Source organism: Helianthus annuus, chromosome 10 (assembly GCF_002127325.2).
Source record: "Helianthus annuus cultivar XRQ/B chromosome 10, HanXRQr2.0-SUNRISE, whole genome shotgun sequence".
Classification (NCBI taxonomy): Eukaryota; Viridiplantae; Streptophyta; class Magnoliopsida; order Asterales; family Asteraceae; genus Helianthus; species Helianthus annuus.
In genome coordinates, this window is record NC_035442.2 from 97,077,173 (window position 1) to 97,090,959 (window position 13,787).

The 13,787-nt window shown below is 39.6% G+C and overlaps 1 non-coding gene across 1 annotated transcript; it reads right to left on the reverse strand.

Annotated features, from left to right (window-relative positions):
* Positions 1–12,199: 12,199 nt before the first annotated feature.
* Positions 12,200–12,306, reverse strand: LOC118483464. Its single transcript, XR_004870753.1, has one exon. It is a non-coding gene; the product is annotated as a small nucleolar RNA R71 (small nucleolar RNA).
* Between the last annotated feature and the right edge of the window lie 1,481 nt (positions 12,307–13,787).

The window sequence follows — 13,787 nt, forward strand, 5'->3', positions numbered from 1 at the left end:
ATTCCTTTTTTTACAAGAAAGCTTTCAATTTTAGAATTTTTGAATTCTGTCCCATTGTCTGATCTGATCCTTCTTACTGTTAGTTTTAACAGATTTTCAATTTTCTTTATAAAATTAATGATCAGATCAGGTGTTTCACTTTTCTTTCTCAAAAATTCAACCCATGTATATCTGGAAAAATCATCAACTATTACTCGTATATATTTCTTTCCAGAAAAACTTTCTGTACCTATGGGTCCACACAAATCCATGTGTAAAAGTTCCAAATTTTGTGTAATTGAAGATTCAGAAATTGACTTGTGAGAGCTTCTTTTTGACTTTCCCATCTCACAAGTATCACAAATTTTATCCTTTTTAGAGGATATGAAAGGTAACCCTTTTACCAGACCTTTACTTGCTAATTTGTTTAGGTTTTTGAAATTTAAGTGAGCCAAACTTTTTTGCCACAACCAACTACTTCCTTTGTTAATTTTTGAAAATAAACATAGTTTAGGATGTTCATTTTCTTCTTTGAAGTCAAAGTAATAAATTGATTGTCTTATCCTTTTCCCACTCAAATATATTTTATTATCATCCATACCTATTAGCAAGCATTTTTCTGGTAAAAATGTTACCTGAAAACCTTTGTCACAGAATTGACCACAGCTCAGCAAATTATATTTTAAGCCTTCAACATAAGCTACTCTTTCAATGGTAAAACATCCATACCTGATACTTCCGTATCCCATTATCCTTCCATTCACTCTGTTTCCAAAGTTCACCAATTTACCCAGCTTTGAGACAAAGTTGCTGAGTAAACTCCTATCTCCAGTCATGTGCTTGGAGCTTCCTGAGTCGCAGTACCAGATCTGCTGCACATGATGGTCCTGGAATGAAATGATTAGAGGAATTTAGGTACCCAGGCATGCTTGGGTACACTTTTGATGATATTCTGGTTCTATTAATTCTTCTAGATGACCTTTCATCAGAATTTCTGTTGGATGCTGAGCCATTAACAGAATTTTTGTTTTTCTTTTGGAGATGGTGTTGAACAAGCTTCAGTATTTCAACACACATACAGGAATCATCAGAAATTTCTGATTTTCCTTCTTGTGATGGAATGAAGGGATAGTTTTGAAAAGATGAGTGAACTGCTTCTGGAGTTTTTACAAACTCCTAACTGCATTCACTTCTTTTTGGTTCAAAATTTGGCTTGTCAAAGGAGTATTCAGAACATGTTGATTTGCAAGTTTCAGAATCAGATTCTGATAAGTTTTTATCAGAAGTCTGTTGAGTAGCTTTTACAAAGACAGTAGGTTTGTTATTGTTTGTTCTTATATAACCCAACCCTTCTCCTTTGTTCATTGGAGTGGACTCTATGAAATTTGTGAATTCTTTTGCTTCTTGAAAACCTCTTACATTAATTTCTTTATCATTGATTTTCTTGTAAAGATCTCTTCTTTCATTTTCATAGAACTCAATTTTAGCTCTTTGATCTAAACTTTGTTCTATCAGTAATTGGTTTTCAAGAATGATTTTATTCAAGGTCCTCTGCAACTCATTAGATTTTTTACCATCTGATTGGTGTTTAACTTGCAAGTTTAAAAAATCTAACATGAGCTCATTTAGCTTGTGTTCAAGATCAAGATTGTCTAAACTTACCTGTTGTCCCGAAGTCTCTGGTATGTCATCAGAAAATGCCATGAGACAGAAGTTGGCCATTTCTTCTTCTTCTTCTTCATCAAAAGAGTCATCAGATAGCCATGTATCTGTTCCAGCAATTAAGCTGACTTGCTGTTGTTGCTTCTTAGCTTCCTCAAGCTTCTTTTCATAGTAAGCAACATCTTTCAGCTTCTTGGTCTTGCACTCAGATGCATAATGACCTCTTTTCTTGCACTTGTAACACACCACCTCAGCCTTTCCTTTATCCTTATATCTAACATCTTCTTTAGATCTATCATCCATCCTCCTTCTATCACTCCTCTGGTACCTCTGGCCTCCTCCCCTCAACCTTTGCTCAAATGTTTTGGTGAGCAGTGCTATTGCATCAGCAAAGGCTGAAAAATCTGATGATGAATCAGAAGTTTCAAAGGCCTGGCTGCTTGATGGTTGTGGATCATTGGAAGTTGTTTGTCTTTGTGAGTTAGATATAAGAGCTAAAGATCCCCCTCTTTGAATGGTTTCTTCAAATATTTCTTCCTCTCTGGGGATCAAGATGCTATATAAGTCGTGAAGACTCATGTTTCCTAGATCTAAGGTTGAGGACAAAGTCATTGTTAGACTTCTCCATTCTCTAGGGAAAGCATCAAGAAATTTAATGTTTCTTTCATCATTTGATTTAGTTATTCCAAATTTCTTTAGCTCGTTTAAAAGTTTTGTGAACCTTTGATATGTGTCATTTAACTTTTCATTAGGTAAACTTTTAAACCTTTCATAGGATGAGACGTTGTTTGTTCTCTTGTTTCTCTTCATCCTTTCTCCTCCTTCACAAAGATTCTCCAACTGATCCCATATTTCCTTGGCTGATGCACAAGCATCAACTTGTGAAAATATGTCATTAGGGATGGCCATTATTAAGAGTGATTTTGCTCTTTCATCCTTAACCACCAGATCCTTGTCTTCCGGGCTCCAGTTTATTTCACTTTTGGGAGCACGAGAGGCAGGGATTCCTGGTGTTTGGTCAGTTGCTGGAATTGCTGGTATTTCAGTCATTGGTATATGTGGACCCCTTTCAATGGATTGAAACAAAGCTCGGTCATGACCATTAAGGAAATTGACCATCCTGATTTTCCATTGGGGGTATTCCTCCCTGACCAGAGTCGGAGGTTTAGACATAGAACCAATGTTGAAAGCATTATTCCAGGTTTGAAAGCTGGCCATATTTAGAAAAAAGAAGAAGAGCGATTGATCGTTTAAAAATAATTTATTCAATCTGCTCTGATACCAATTGTTGGACCCGTTATGGCCTTAACAAATTCTTTTTACGTAATATGGCAAGTGATTTCAGTATATGTGAAAAAGATGTGCGGAAATGGAAATCAGACTTTCAAGAAACAAGACCTACAGAATTATCAAGTTTATATCACCTTGAAACAAATTAGTTTAACAAGGTTATTGTAAGATTATTATATAATACAAATGAATCTTGATTTCTGTGGGTGAGAAGAGCAGTTGGAGTTTGAGTGTTTGTATGTGAATGCTAAGCTTCAAACTCAAGTATCTTCTGCCTCTCGAGCCTTCTATTTATAGACGGCTGTGGATATGAATAAACAATTGTTTATTCATGCAATAAGTCTTGCATAAAGTAGCAATTTGACATATTCATTGAATCCATCATTCAAGTTGCATTTGTAATCATGAAAACCAATAATGTCATGCTTCGGTCATGGGTGGTAGGATAGAGTTGTGATTTAGACAAGTGGGTCTGTCATCAGAATTTCTGATAAGCCACTTCATCAGAAATTCTGGTGAACAAATCATCAGAAAGTATGATGATCAGAATTTGTTAGGAACTGATGATATTTCATCAGAAATATCATCAGATCCATCAGAAACGACCTTCTCTGATAATCCAAATCAACTCTTTATCAACTTGAGATTCTTTGTAGTAGATACTTTGCTTTTTAGTTGTCCCAACTATTTTTCTTCATCTTGCTGTGTTCTTCAGGACTGTTATCTTCTTCAGAGATCCAGTTGATTGAGATTTTCTTCAATACTTACAAATAAAGTTTCCTAACAAGATCATCTTTCACGCCTAGAAGACCCAGCTTTGGAGGCAACAAGGGACGAGCAAATCAATGAAAAATTTCCAACAGAGTCCCGGGATATGGTGGAATATAGACAAGAACCATGGTATGCCGACTATGCTAACTACTTAGCTAGCGGTATAGTCGCCAAAGGATGGCCACATCACCAAAGAAAAAAAATCTTTGCTGATGTAAAGCATTACTTTTGGGAAGATCCCTATCTTTTCAAAATGTGTGCTGACTAACTCATCCGAAGGTGCGTACATGGTAGTGAAGCAAGAAGAATTCTCCACCATTTTCATGAAGGTCCATACGGAGGACATCACGGTGCCGCTAGTACCGCACGAAAGGTATTTGATTCAGGATTTTATTGGCCTTCCATTTACAAAGACGCCCAAAGTCTTGTCAAGACATGTGATGCCTGACAAAGATCAGGTAATATTTCTTCCAAAAACGAAATGCCACAAAATGGCATTCTTGTTTGTGAGATTTTTCATGTGTGGGGACTCGACTTCATGGGACCTTTCCCACCGTCGAAAGGAAACAAATATATACTTGTGGCAGTCGATTACTTGTCTAAATGGGCCGAGGCCGAGGCACTTCCAACAAATGATGGAAGAGTTGTGGTAAGATTTCTGAAAAAATTATTCTCTCATTTTGGAACACCTAAAACATTTATAAGTGATAGAGGTACCCATTTTTTTAATCATCAACTTGAAAAAATGTTAACAAAAATATGGGGTCTATCACCGGGTCTCAACAGCATATCACCCTCAAACAAACGGACAAGCCGAAGTGACTAATAGAGGTTTAAAACGAATACTTGAAAAAAAACCGTAGGGTTAAATAAAAAGGAATGGGCTGATAAATTAGATGACGCTTTATGGGCCTTTCGAACTGCGTATAAAACAACAATAGGTACAACCCCATATAAGCTTGTCTATAGAAAAAGCTGTCACTTGCCGGTAGAAATAGCTCACAAGGCCTACTGGGCAATTAAAAATGTAAACTTAGATTTAGAATTTGCAGGTAAAAATCGATTTTGTCAATTAAATGAATTAGACGAATTAAGAAATTATGCATACTCTAACTCTGAAATTTATAAGGAAAGAATGAAAAACTTGCATGATAAGCATATTAAACCTAATGAATTTCGAGTAGGGGATCAAGTTCTTTTGTTTAATTCACGACTTCGATTATTTCCTGGAAAATTAAAGTCTAGGTGGTCAGGACCTTTTTCTATCACCCATATTTTCCCACACGGTGCAGTAGAAATTAATTCTCGGAATGGAATTCCATTCAAAGTTAATGGCCAACGGCTGAAACTCAACCAAGGATCATTGAGGATGAAGAAGAAGAAATCTCGCTTCAAAGGGTCGAAGAGTAAAAGCATCAACATCATACCTGGTAAGTTACGAACAAGCGGATAAACATCGAAATCGGTAAGTCTTCTAACCAAGTTTTGGGACTAGGTCGAAAAATGAAGATTTTGAGTAACAGACGCCGGGGTCGTGCCCGCTGAGCACGGGGCCGTGTCTAGCCTACTATTTTCAGTTTTCTCTGAAAATTTCACCGTCTCATGCTAACTTTTGGTGTATTCTTTCAGATGTCGAAGAAATTCACAAGGTTCAACGCAAGTGAGCTCGATGCCAAGGCAAGATATGATTCACTTCGAACAAGATCGGAAGAATACCCAAGACAAGTGTGTTCGGATCTTTTGGGATTAGTAAACCAATGGGACTGCTTCAACAACCTAGTCACCGGGCCACTAAGAGTCGCCCTTACTACTCACCTTCGCTCGGTTCCCAAATACACTTTGGAATTCTATAGCACATTTGTGTTCTACTCAAGGTGCGAGCCGTTTGACAATACTGGTGTGGAGTTCCGATGTGGGGGAACCAAGTACTCAATTTCAATGGCACAGTTTGGGTCAATGGTAGGGTTGTATTAGGAGGAAGACGCGGGCAATGAAGAAAACATTGGCGGGTTACGTGAACTTGATGAAAACGACGCCAAGCTGCATGGGCGCAAATTGGAGATGGGCACTACAACCCAAGCAGCACTAAGAGTACTAGGTTGAGGGATCCTCTTTACCGTTACATTCATCGGGTCCTCACTTACTCTCTTAGTCAAAGGCATGATAGCAGTGGCGTCGTTGGGCTGCGAGATCTGATAGTTCTTCATTGCATCCATACCCGCAAACCTCTCGATGTTCCTTTCCTCCTACTCCGAAACATGCACAGGAACCGGCTTGCTACTCCACCAACCCCTATCTTCTTCGGGGGTTGGATATACCGTCTCTTCAAGCGCTTCATGAACATGCCTCGATCTTTTGAAAGGAGTCCATGGTCGGGGAGAGTGGACATACACATCTGCCGCTCCATGAACTTAATCTATGAAGCCGAAGATGGGTCGGTCAGCTTCCAAAGGGTCCAAGGGCATGCTTGGAACCCACAAGAAGCACTTGTCCTTCATGCTCCACATTTCCAAACACCCCCTCATTTCCAACACCAGCCCCATGGTGATCCGGGCCAGTCCTCCTCACAAGGAGGCGGTTTTCTTAACTTTTAAAGTTTACATGATCTGTTGCAGGAGAACCTCATGTGCACCAGGAAGACCTATAACTTGGCCAGCAACACGTACAACCGGGTTGGAGCCAATGAAAGAAACATCTTCGATATTCAAGATGACATCGGGAACATCCGGGAGTACATGGCGGGGCACGGAGGAGGAGGTGATGATGAGGATGAGGACATGGACTAGGCACCTGGAGTAAGAGCTGGAGCAGCTGGTTGGTGATCCCACAGGTTAACCCCCCCTTTTCTATCGAACAATTTCCAGCCTACGTACCGAGTGTTGAACAATTTACTTTCCCGTTAACTCTTTTTATTTTCTGCTTTTGTTTTTATTTTTAACTTTGTGGTTTGGATGTTGAACTTGGTAATCTAGGATGTTTGCTATGGTTTGGTGTAGTGTTTATTGATAAAACAGGTACATATGAGGCTTAGAGTACTAAATATTAGTACTACTAAAGCCGGGACAAGAAAACCGAAGCCAGAAACCTGTTTTTCACCATTGCAGATTGTCTACACGGGGTCGTGTCCGGCCGACACGCCCCCGTGCCCACCTCCTAGATTTGCTGTTTGTTTAAATTCTGGAGATTTTTGCCAGACACGGGCTCGTGCCCAGCCAACACGCCCCCGTGTCCACCTTCTGTAAGTTTTCGTTACTGGCACTCTAAACACGTGGCCGTGTTCACCCAACACGGGGCCGTGTCCAGACGACCAGTAACATAAAATTTTGCTTTTTCACACCTTTTTACACATTCAATTAACCTAAAAACTTATTTTTGGGACACATTGAGTACAATGTGTAATTTAAGTGTGGGGGGGGGGGATGCTAAAACTTTGAATCTTGCAAGTCCTAATTAACAAGCCTTACACAAAACTCTATTGGAACTGCTAATCACCCCAAATTTTTTTCAAAAATTTTCATTTTTTTTACTTGTCTAGGTTTAAGTTAGGAATTTCAAAATTCTAAAAAAAAGTTATATTTTTACAAATTTACAAGCGATAGCGTCGTGATAAAAAGAACCAACATAAGAAAATTATGAAACGGCAAGACAAACTTAGTTAATATTTGATTACATATACTTGATCACCTAAAAACCCATTCCCACAAAAGTGAGTTTTGAGCCTTTATTGAGCATACAAATACATATCTTTAAACTAAATGCTCATTTTTCGTATCTTGTGTGAATAGCCGCTAGGTTCTTACAACTCTAGAACTTTCCACGACGATACATTCCCGGTCCTTACCAACTTAAACCCGAGTAAGTAAATGATGGAGGCATTAGGACTAACCCTTTTTATTCTACAAAATTATTTTTTCTTTTTTTTACCACCTACCCAAAATCCCCCTAGTTTGCCCCTTTGAGCCTAAACCTTTTCATTTCTTAACCCAAAAACCAAACACCCTTTTTAACCACCTAAACCCTTTTTCCTTTTTAAACCCTTTATTTTAGTAACAAAGCTCGGTTTTTCTTATGACTTCCTTGAAACAAAAAATGAAATAAGGATGAAGCCAAAGAAATAAACAATCAAGTTTATCAAAAAAACAACTTTGTTTGAAAGAAACGCTTCATCGAAATAAAAAGTTTTGAAAAATATCGAGTCTTATTAAAAACGACGCTTTTTACGCTTTTCGCCCTTTTACTAACCACTAACCCAACCACCCACCTTTAGCCCAATCCTAACCATTCACCCAAAAAGTCCTCTTGATATTTACAAAGGTATATAGTTAAAAAGGAGGAGGATTGATTGCTTGGCAAGCTTATGGTAGGAGTAAGTTCCATGCCGCTCTCGAGTGATTCACTAAAAATACACCTTCGGCTGAGTGTTGAGTGATCACCCGTGAGGTATGTGAACTTGTATATAAATGGAATTTTAAAAAGGCATGTTATGCCCTAATAAGTAATTTATCCTATGAAACGTTTTTAATAAATCATGACGAATAGGATTGTAAATAAATAAAAATAAAACTTAATAACGAATCTTGGAAATCCTGACACTCTATGACAAGCCCAAAAACCTTCTCTTCCACCCATTCCATTTGGGAGTGTAAAGCCACATTAAAAAGAGTTTTGCTTGAGGACAAGCAAAGATTCAAGTGTGGGGGTATTTGATGTGCACAAAATGCAACATATAAATTACATCAATTGTGGCATAAAACTAACCCTTTTGTAGTACTAATGTTGGAAAAAGTGTGTTTTTGTCTTCCTTTTGTATTTTCAGGATTAAATGAGCTCAAATAAACAAAAGAAGCAAAACTAAATCTAACATAAATACAAGAAAAGGAACAAACGTGGCATGCCCGACCCACCGACAGCATCTTCCCAAGCAAAACAAGAAAACAGAAGGCTAAACACTCCCCGTGCTCAGGGAGCACGGGGGCGTGCCCAAGTGTCAGCAGAAAAGACAAAGTTGTAGAAGCTTCTATCGCCCACCACGGGGCCGTGCTCAGCGGACAAGGGGCCGTGGTCAACTATAAGATTCGCAGAATCCAGGCAAATCTTGATAGTACAGATATGCTTCTGCACACGGGGTTGTGCTCAGCAGACACGGGGGCATGGTCAACTAATACAGACAAACTGCGATTAATAAAGAAAGAGAGAAGGATGGACATGGGGTCGTGCCCAACGGACACGGGGCCGTGCCCGAGCTTCTGTTAAGCCAATAAATAGGAGTGCTTGGATCACTTGCAACTCATCCCTTGGCACACCACCTCTCTCACACTTCACCCACCACCCACCACCATCACAACACAATCATCCACCACCAACATCCATTGTCCATCATAGAGTCTGTGAGTCGTCTCGGGATCCAAGATTGATCGTAAGAGTTCTTGAAAATCAAAGGCCATGTTTGCCTAAGTCTCTTACATCACTTGGTGAAGACAAGTGTTTAGTGTAATACTTTTTATTTTTAATCTTTTCGCACTTTTTATTTGATTATTTATTAATGACTTTAATGACTAGTTTCTTATGTTGAAGGTGATTCTTCCTTATCGTTTGTCCGTTGTGTCTTGGCATTATTTTACTGTCTATATAAAATAAAAGATTTTCACCATTCATATCTCCATGGTCTATATGGAGATATGTGGGCTACCTGGTCGGGGGTTAAGGGAACGGTTTGGTAAGAGTCTAGCCATTGTTCAGTGTATAGATCCTGCAAAGGACCTGGGTCAAATTTAGTAGGATCTCCTTCAATACCCACCGGTATTGGATGGCGGGGGTCCAAACTCTTTGATCCCCTCATAAGTTAAACTACTATTAAAACTTTAACCCCGCTACTTAGGACTGTATCCCTGCTGACTCAGACTACTTAGCCGAGGGTAACGTCACCTTCAAAAGAGGAGCCTACCACATTATGCATTAATAACTTAATTAATTATCTTTCAATAATCCGACCCATTAGGATTGTATCCTTGCTGACTCAAACTACTGGGTTGAGGGTAACATCACCTTCAAAAGAGGGGCCTACTACAATAACTAAGATAATCTCTTAAAATGTGCAAAAGTGCGGAAATAATCAAAGGTTACACTACACATGAGTCGGATCCAAGTGATTCATCTAGTCTATCTGTTTTTATTTTTATTTTATTTTTCATCATTTTAGTTAGTTTATTTTTCTAGTTTAAAGACTTTTTTTTCTAACTTTTTGATTTCATTAGACGTTGAGGATAAACCGGTACTAAAAGCTCTTGTGTCCTTGGACGACCTCGGTATCTTACCAACACTATATTACGTCCATGATGGGTGCGCTTGCCCATATGCGTGTTTAGTGTTAGTGAATATCGTGTTTTATAAATTTAAAACTTGGCTAAAAAGTGTAAAAAGGGCTTAAAATATACACCTAAAATATATTACACTACACGCACATCACTCCACCACCACCACAACACCATCATCCACCACCATCATCCATCATCCATCATAGAGTGTGTGAGTAGTCTCGGGATCCAAGATTGATCGTAAGAGTTCTTGACAATCAAAGACCATGTTTGCCTAAGTCTCTTACATCACTTGGTGAAGACAAGTGTCTAGTGTAATACTTTTTATTTTTAATCTTTTCGCACTTTTTATTTGGTTTAGTATTAATGACTTTAATAACTAGTTTCTTATGTTGAAGGTGAATCTTCCTTATCAATTGTCCGGGGTGTCTTGGCATTATTTTACTGTCTATATAAAATAAAAGATTTTCACCATTCATATCTCCACGGTCTAAATGGAGATATGTTGGCTACCTGGTCGGGGGTTAAGGGAATGGTTTGGTAAGAGTCTTGCCTTGTTCAGTGTATAGATCCTGCAAGGACCTGGGTCAAATTTAGTAGGACCTCCTTCAATACCCACCGATATTGGATGGCGGGGGTCCAAACTCTTTGATCCCCTCATATGTAAGCTACTATTAAAACTTTAACCCGGCTACTTAGGACTGTATCCTGCTGACTCAGACTACTTAGCCGAGGGTAACGTCACCTTCAAAAGAGGGGCCTACCACATTATGCATTAATAACTTAATTAATTATCTTTCAATAATCCGACCCTTTAGGATTGTATCCTTGCTGACTCAAACTACCGGGTTGAGGGTTATGTCACCTTCAAAAGAGGGGCCTACTACAATAACTAAGATAATCTCTTAAAAAGTGCAAAAGTGCGGAAATTATCAAAGGTTACACTAAACACGAGTCGGATCCAAGTGATTCATCTTGTCTATCTGTTTTTATTTTTATTTTTATTTTTCTGCATTTTAGTTAGTTTTATTTTTCTAGTTTAAAAACTTTTTTCTAATTTTTGATTTGATTAGACGCTGAGGATAAACCGGTACTAAAAGCTCTTGTGTCCTTGGACGACCTCGGTATCTTACCAACACTATACTACGCTCACGATGGGTGCACTTGCCCATATGTGTGTTTAGTGTTAGTAAATATCGTGTTTTATAAATTTAAAACTTGGCTAAAAAAGTGTTAAAGGGCTTAAAATATACATTAAAAATCTACGACACTCACACACATCAAGTTTTTGGCGCCGTTGCCAGGGACGCAAGAATTTTAAGAAAGTTAGGAATCAACGGCCTAATCATTTTTTCTAATTTTTCTGTTTTTTAGGATTTTCTTAATTTTTTAGTTCCTGCAGAGCTCAGCATGGGTCGTGCCTGGTCGGACACGGGCGGTGCCCGGCATCGTTACTGGCAGTTTTTATTTTCCGAGTTACAGAGAGTTGAGCACGGGGCCGTGTCGGTGTAACACGGGGACGTGTCGAACTCCCCAGTAACAGGGATCCGGAAAACAATCACTGTATCTCCGACCACGGTCCGTGTTTATCTGAACACGGGGCCGTGGTGAAGCTTCTAACTAACGTTCTTTTTTGTTTTTATTGCAGGACTTGGAACCCAGGCGCCACATCTGAACTTTCCACGTAGTGTATGAGCTCCAGTTCTAGTAGAGACATAAAAGAACCCCTAGACGAACCCAAACGCTTTCTAAGAAGAAGGCTTAAAGCTAAAAACCAAGAGAAAGTTTCGGGGGACCCACTTCCAATGGCGGATCAACGTACCCTCATGGATTACCTACGACCCACTGTAGGTAATCTCGGCGCCGCTATCAATGCACCGAATGTCGAAGCCAACAACTTCTAACTTCGGCCGCATTTGATACAAATGCTTCAAAACTCTGCAACCTTCTATGGGCTTGCGGACGAGGATCCCCATCTACATATTTCTAATTTCTTAGAAATATGTGATACCTATCGGATCAATGGAGCATCAAACGACGCCATCCGCCTTCAAATGTTTCCATTCTCACTAAAGGACCGAGCTAAGGCTTGGCTTAATGCCCTCCCAGTTGGCTCGGTAAACACCTGGGATGAACTAGCCCAAAAGTTTCTATATAAGTATTTCTCTCCTTCTAAAGCGGCTAAATTAATGACTGAAATTAATACATATTCACAAGAGGATGGGGAATCCTTATATGAAACTTGGGAAAGGTTCAAGGAGCTACTAAGAAAGTGTCATCATCACGGTCTTGCGGTGTGGCAACAAGTATCCACTTTCTACAATGGGTTGTTGCCACACATAAGACAAACACTTAACTCTAGCTCCGGGGGACTTTTAGGTAATCGTCGCCCAAATGAAATATATAATCAAATTGAGGAAATTGCTCAAACCAATTTTCAGTGGCACACTCCCCGAGGTAATAAATCTATTGCCCCGGGTGCCCATAAGGTTGATGAAAGCACTTCTTTACAAGCCCAAATTGAGGCCCTTTCTTCAAAAATCAAAAAGCTATAAATGGCAAAAACAGCCTCGGTCATGGCTTGTGAGGGGTGTGGTGGGCCACATGAAAATTGGAGTTGTATGAAAGAAATAGATGATCAAACAGAATCGGTAAACTACATTGATAATAGACCTAGGCCGTCGGGTCCTCTAACGGGTTCCTACAACCAAGGATAGCGTAACCACCCTAACCTTGGTTGGAGAGAACCCGGCAATGGTAGTAACCAACAAAATCTAAACCAACTAACGAACTTTCAACAACCAAGAATCGAGTCACAAAATTTCTCTCAACAACAAGGTGGACGAGAAAGGCTTGAAGATACTATATATCGCCTCCTCTCCGACACCGAAAACAAAAACTCGGATCGATTTCAACAATTGGAATCGAATTTTAGAAATCAACAAGCTAGTATTCAAAACATTGAAAAACAATTAAATCAAATAGCTCAGAATTTCTCCGAGAGACCACAAGGCGTGTTACCAAGTAATACTGAAACCAACCCAAAGGCGCAAGTACATCTCATCACATTGAGAAACCGTACCGTGGGTCCCAAGGAGGCTCCATTACCGCCAACTGAAAGAAGCCAATCTAGCCAAACCACAACTCCACCCACGCCCCAACAAGAGAAGGCTTCTCCACCAATTCAAGAGCCTACTAAGACTCCTCCGGTTCCATACCCCGGTCGGTTAATTCGTCAAAAGACCGATGAGCAATTCGCAAAGTTCGAAAATTTACTAAAACAAATGCATGTTAATATTCCATTTATCGAAGTCCTAACTCAAATGCCTAAATATTCAAAATTTATGAGGGGCTTCCTCACTCATAAAAGGAAAATTGAATCATTGCAATTAGTTAATTTAGAAGAAGAATGCTCCGCCTTACTACTCAACAAACTCCCGCAAAAGAAGATTGACCCTGGGAGCTTCACAATTCCTTCCTCGGTTGGGGAATCCCCCATTCGCAATGCACTAGCCGATCTCGGGGCTAGCATCAACCTCATGCCCGCATCAATGTTCAACCAACTCGGCCTAGGGAAAACAAGCCCTACAAAAATAAGCATACAACCCGCCGATAGGTCCATCAAATATCCACAAGGTGTCGCTGAAAATCTATTGGTCAAAGTCGGCGAATTTGTCTTCCCGGCCGACTTTGTCATACTAGATATGGAGGAGGATACCGAAGTACCACTTATCTTAGGGAGGCCATTCCTAGCTACGACCTAAGCGGTGG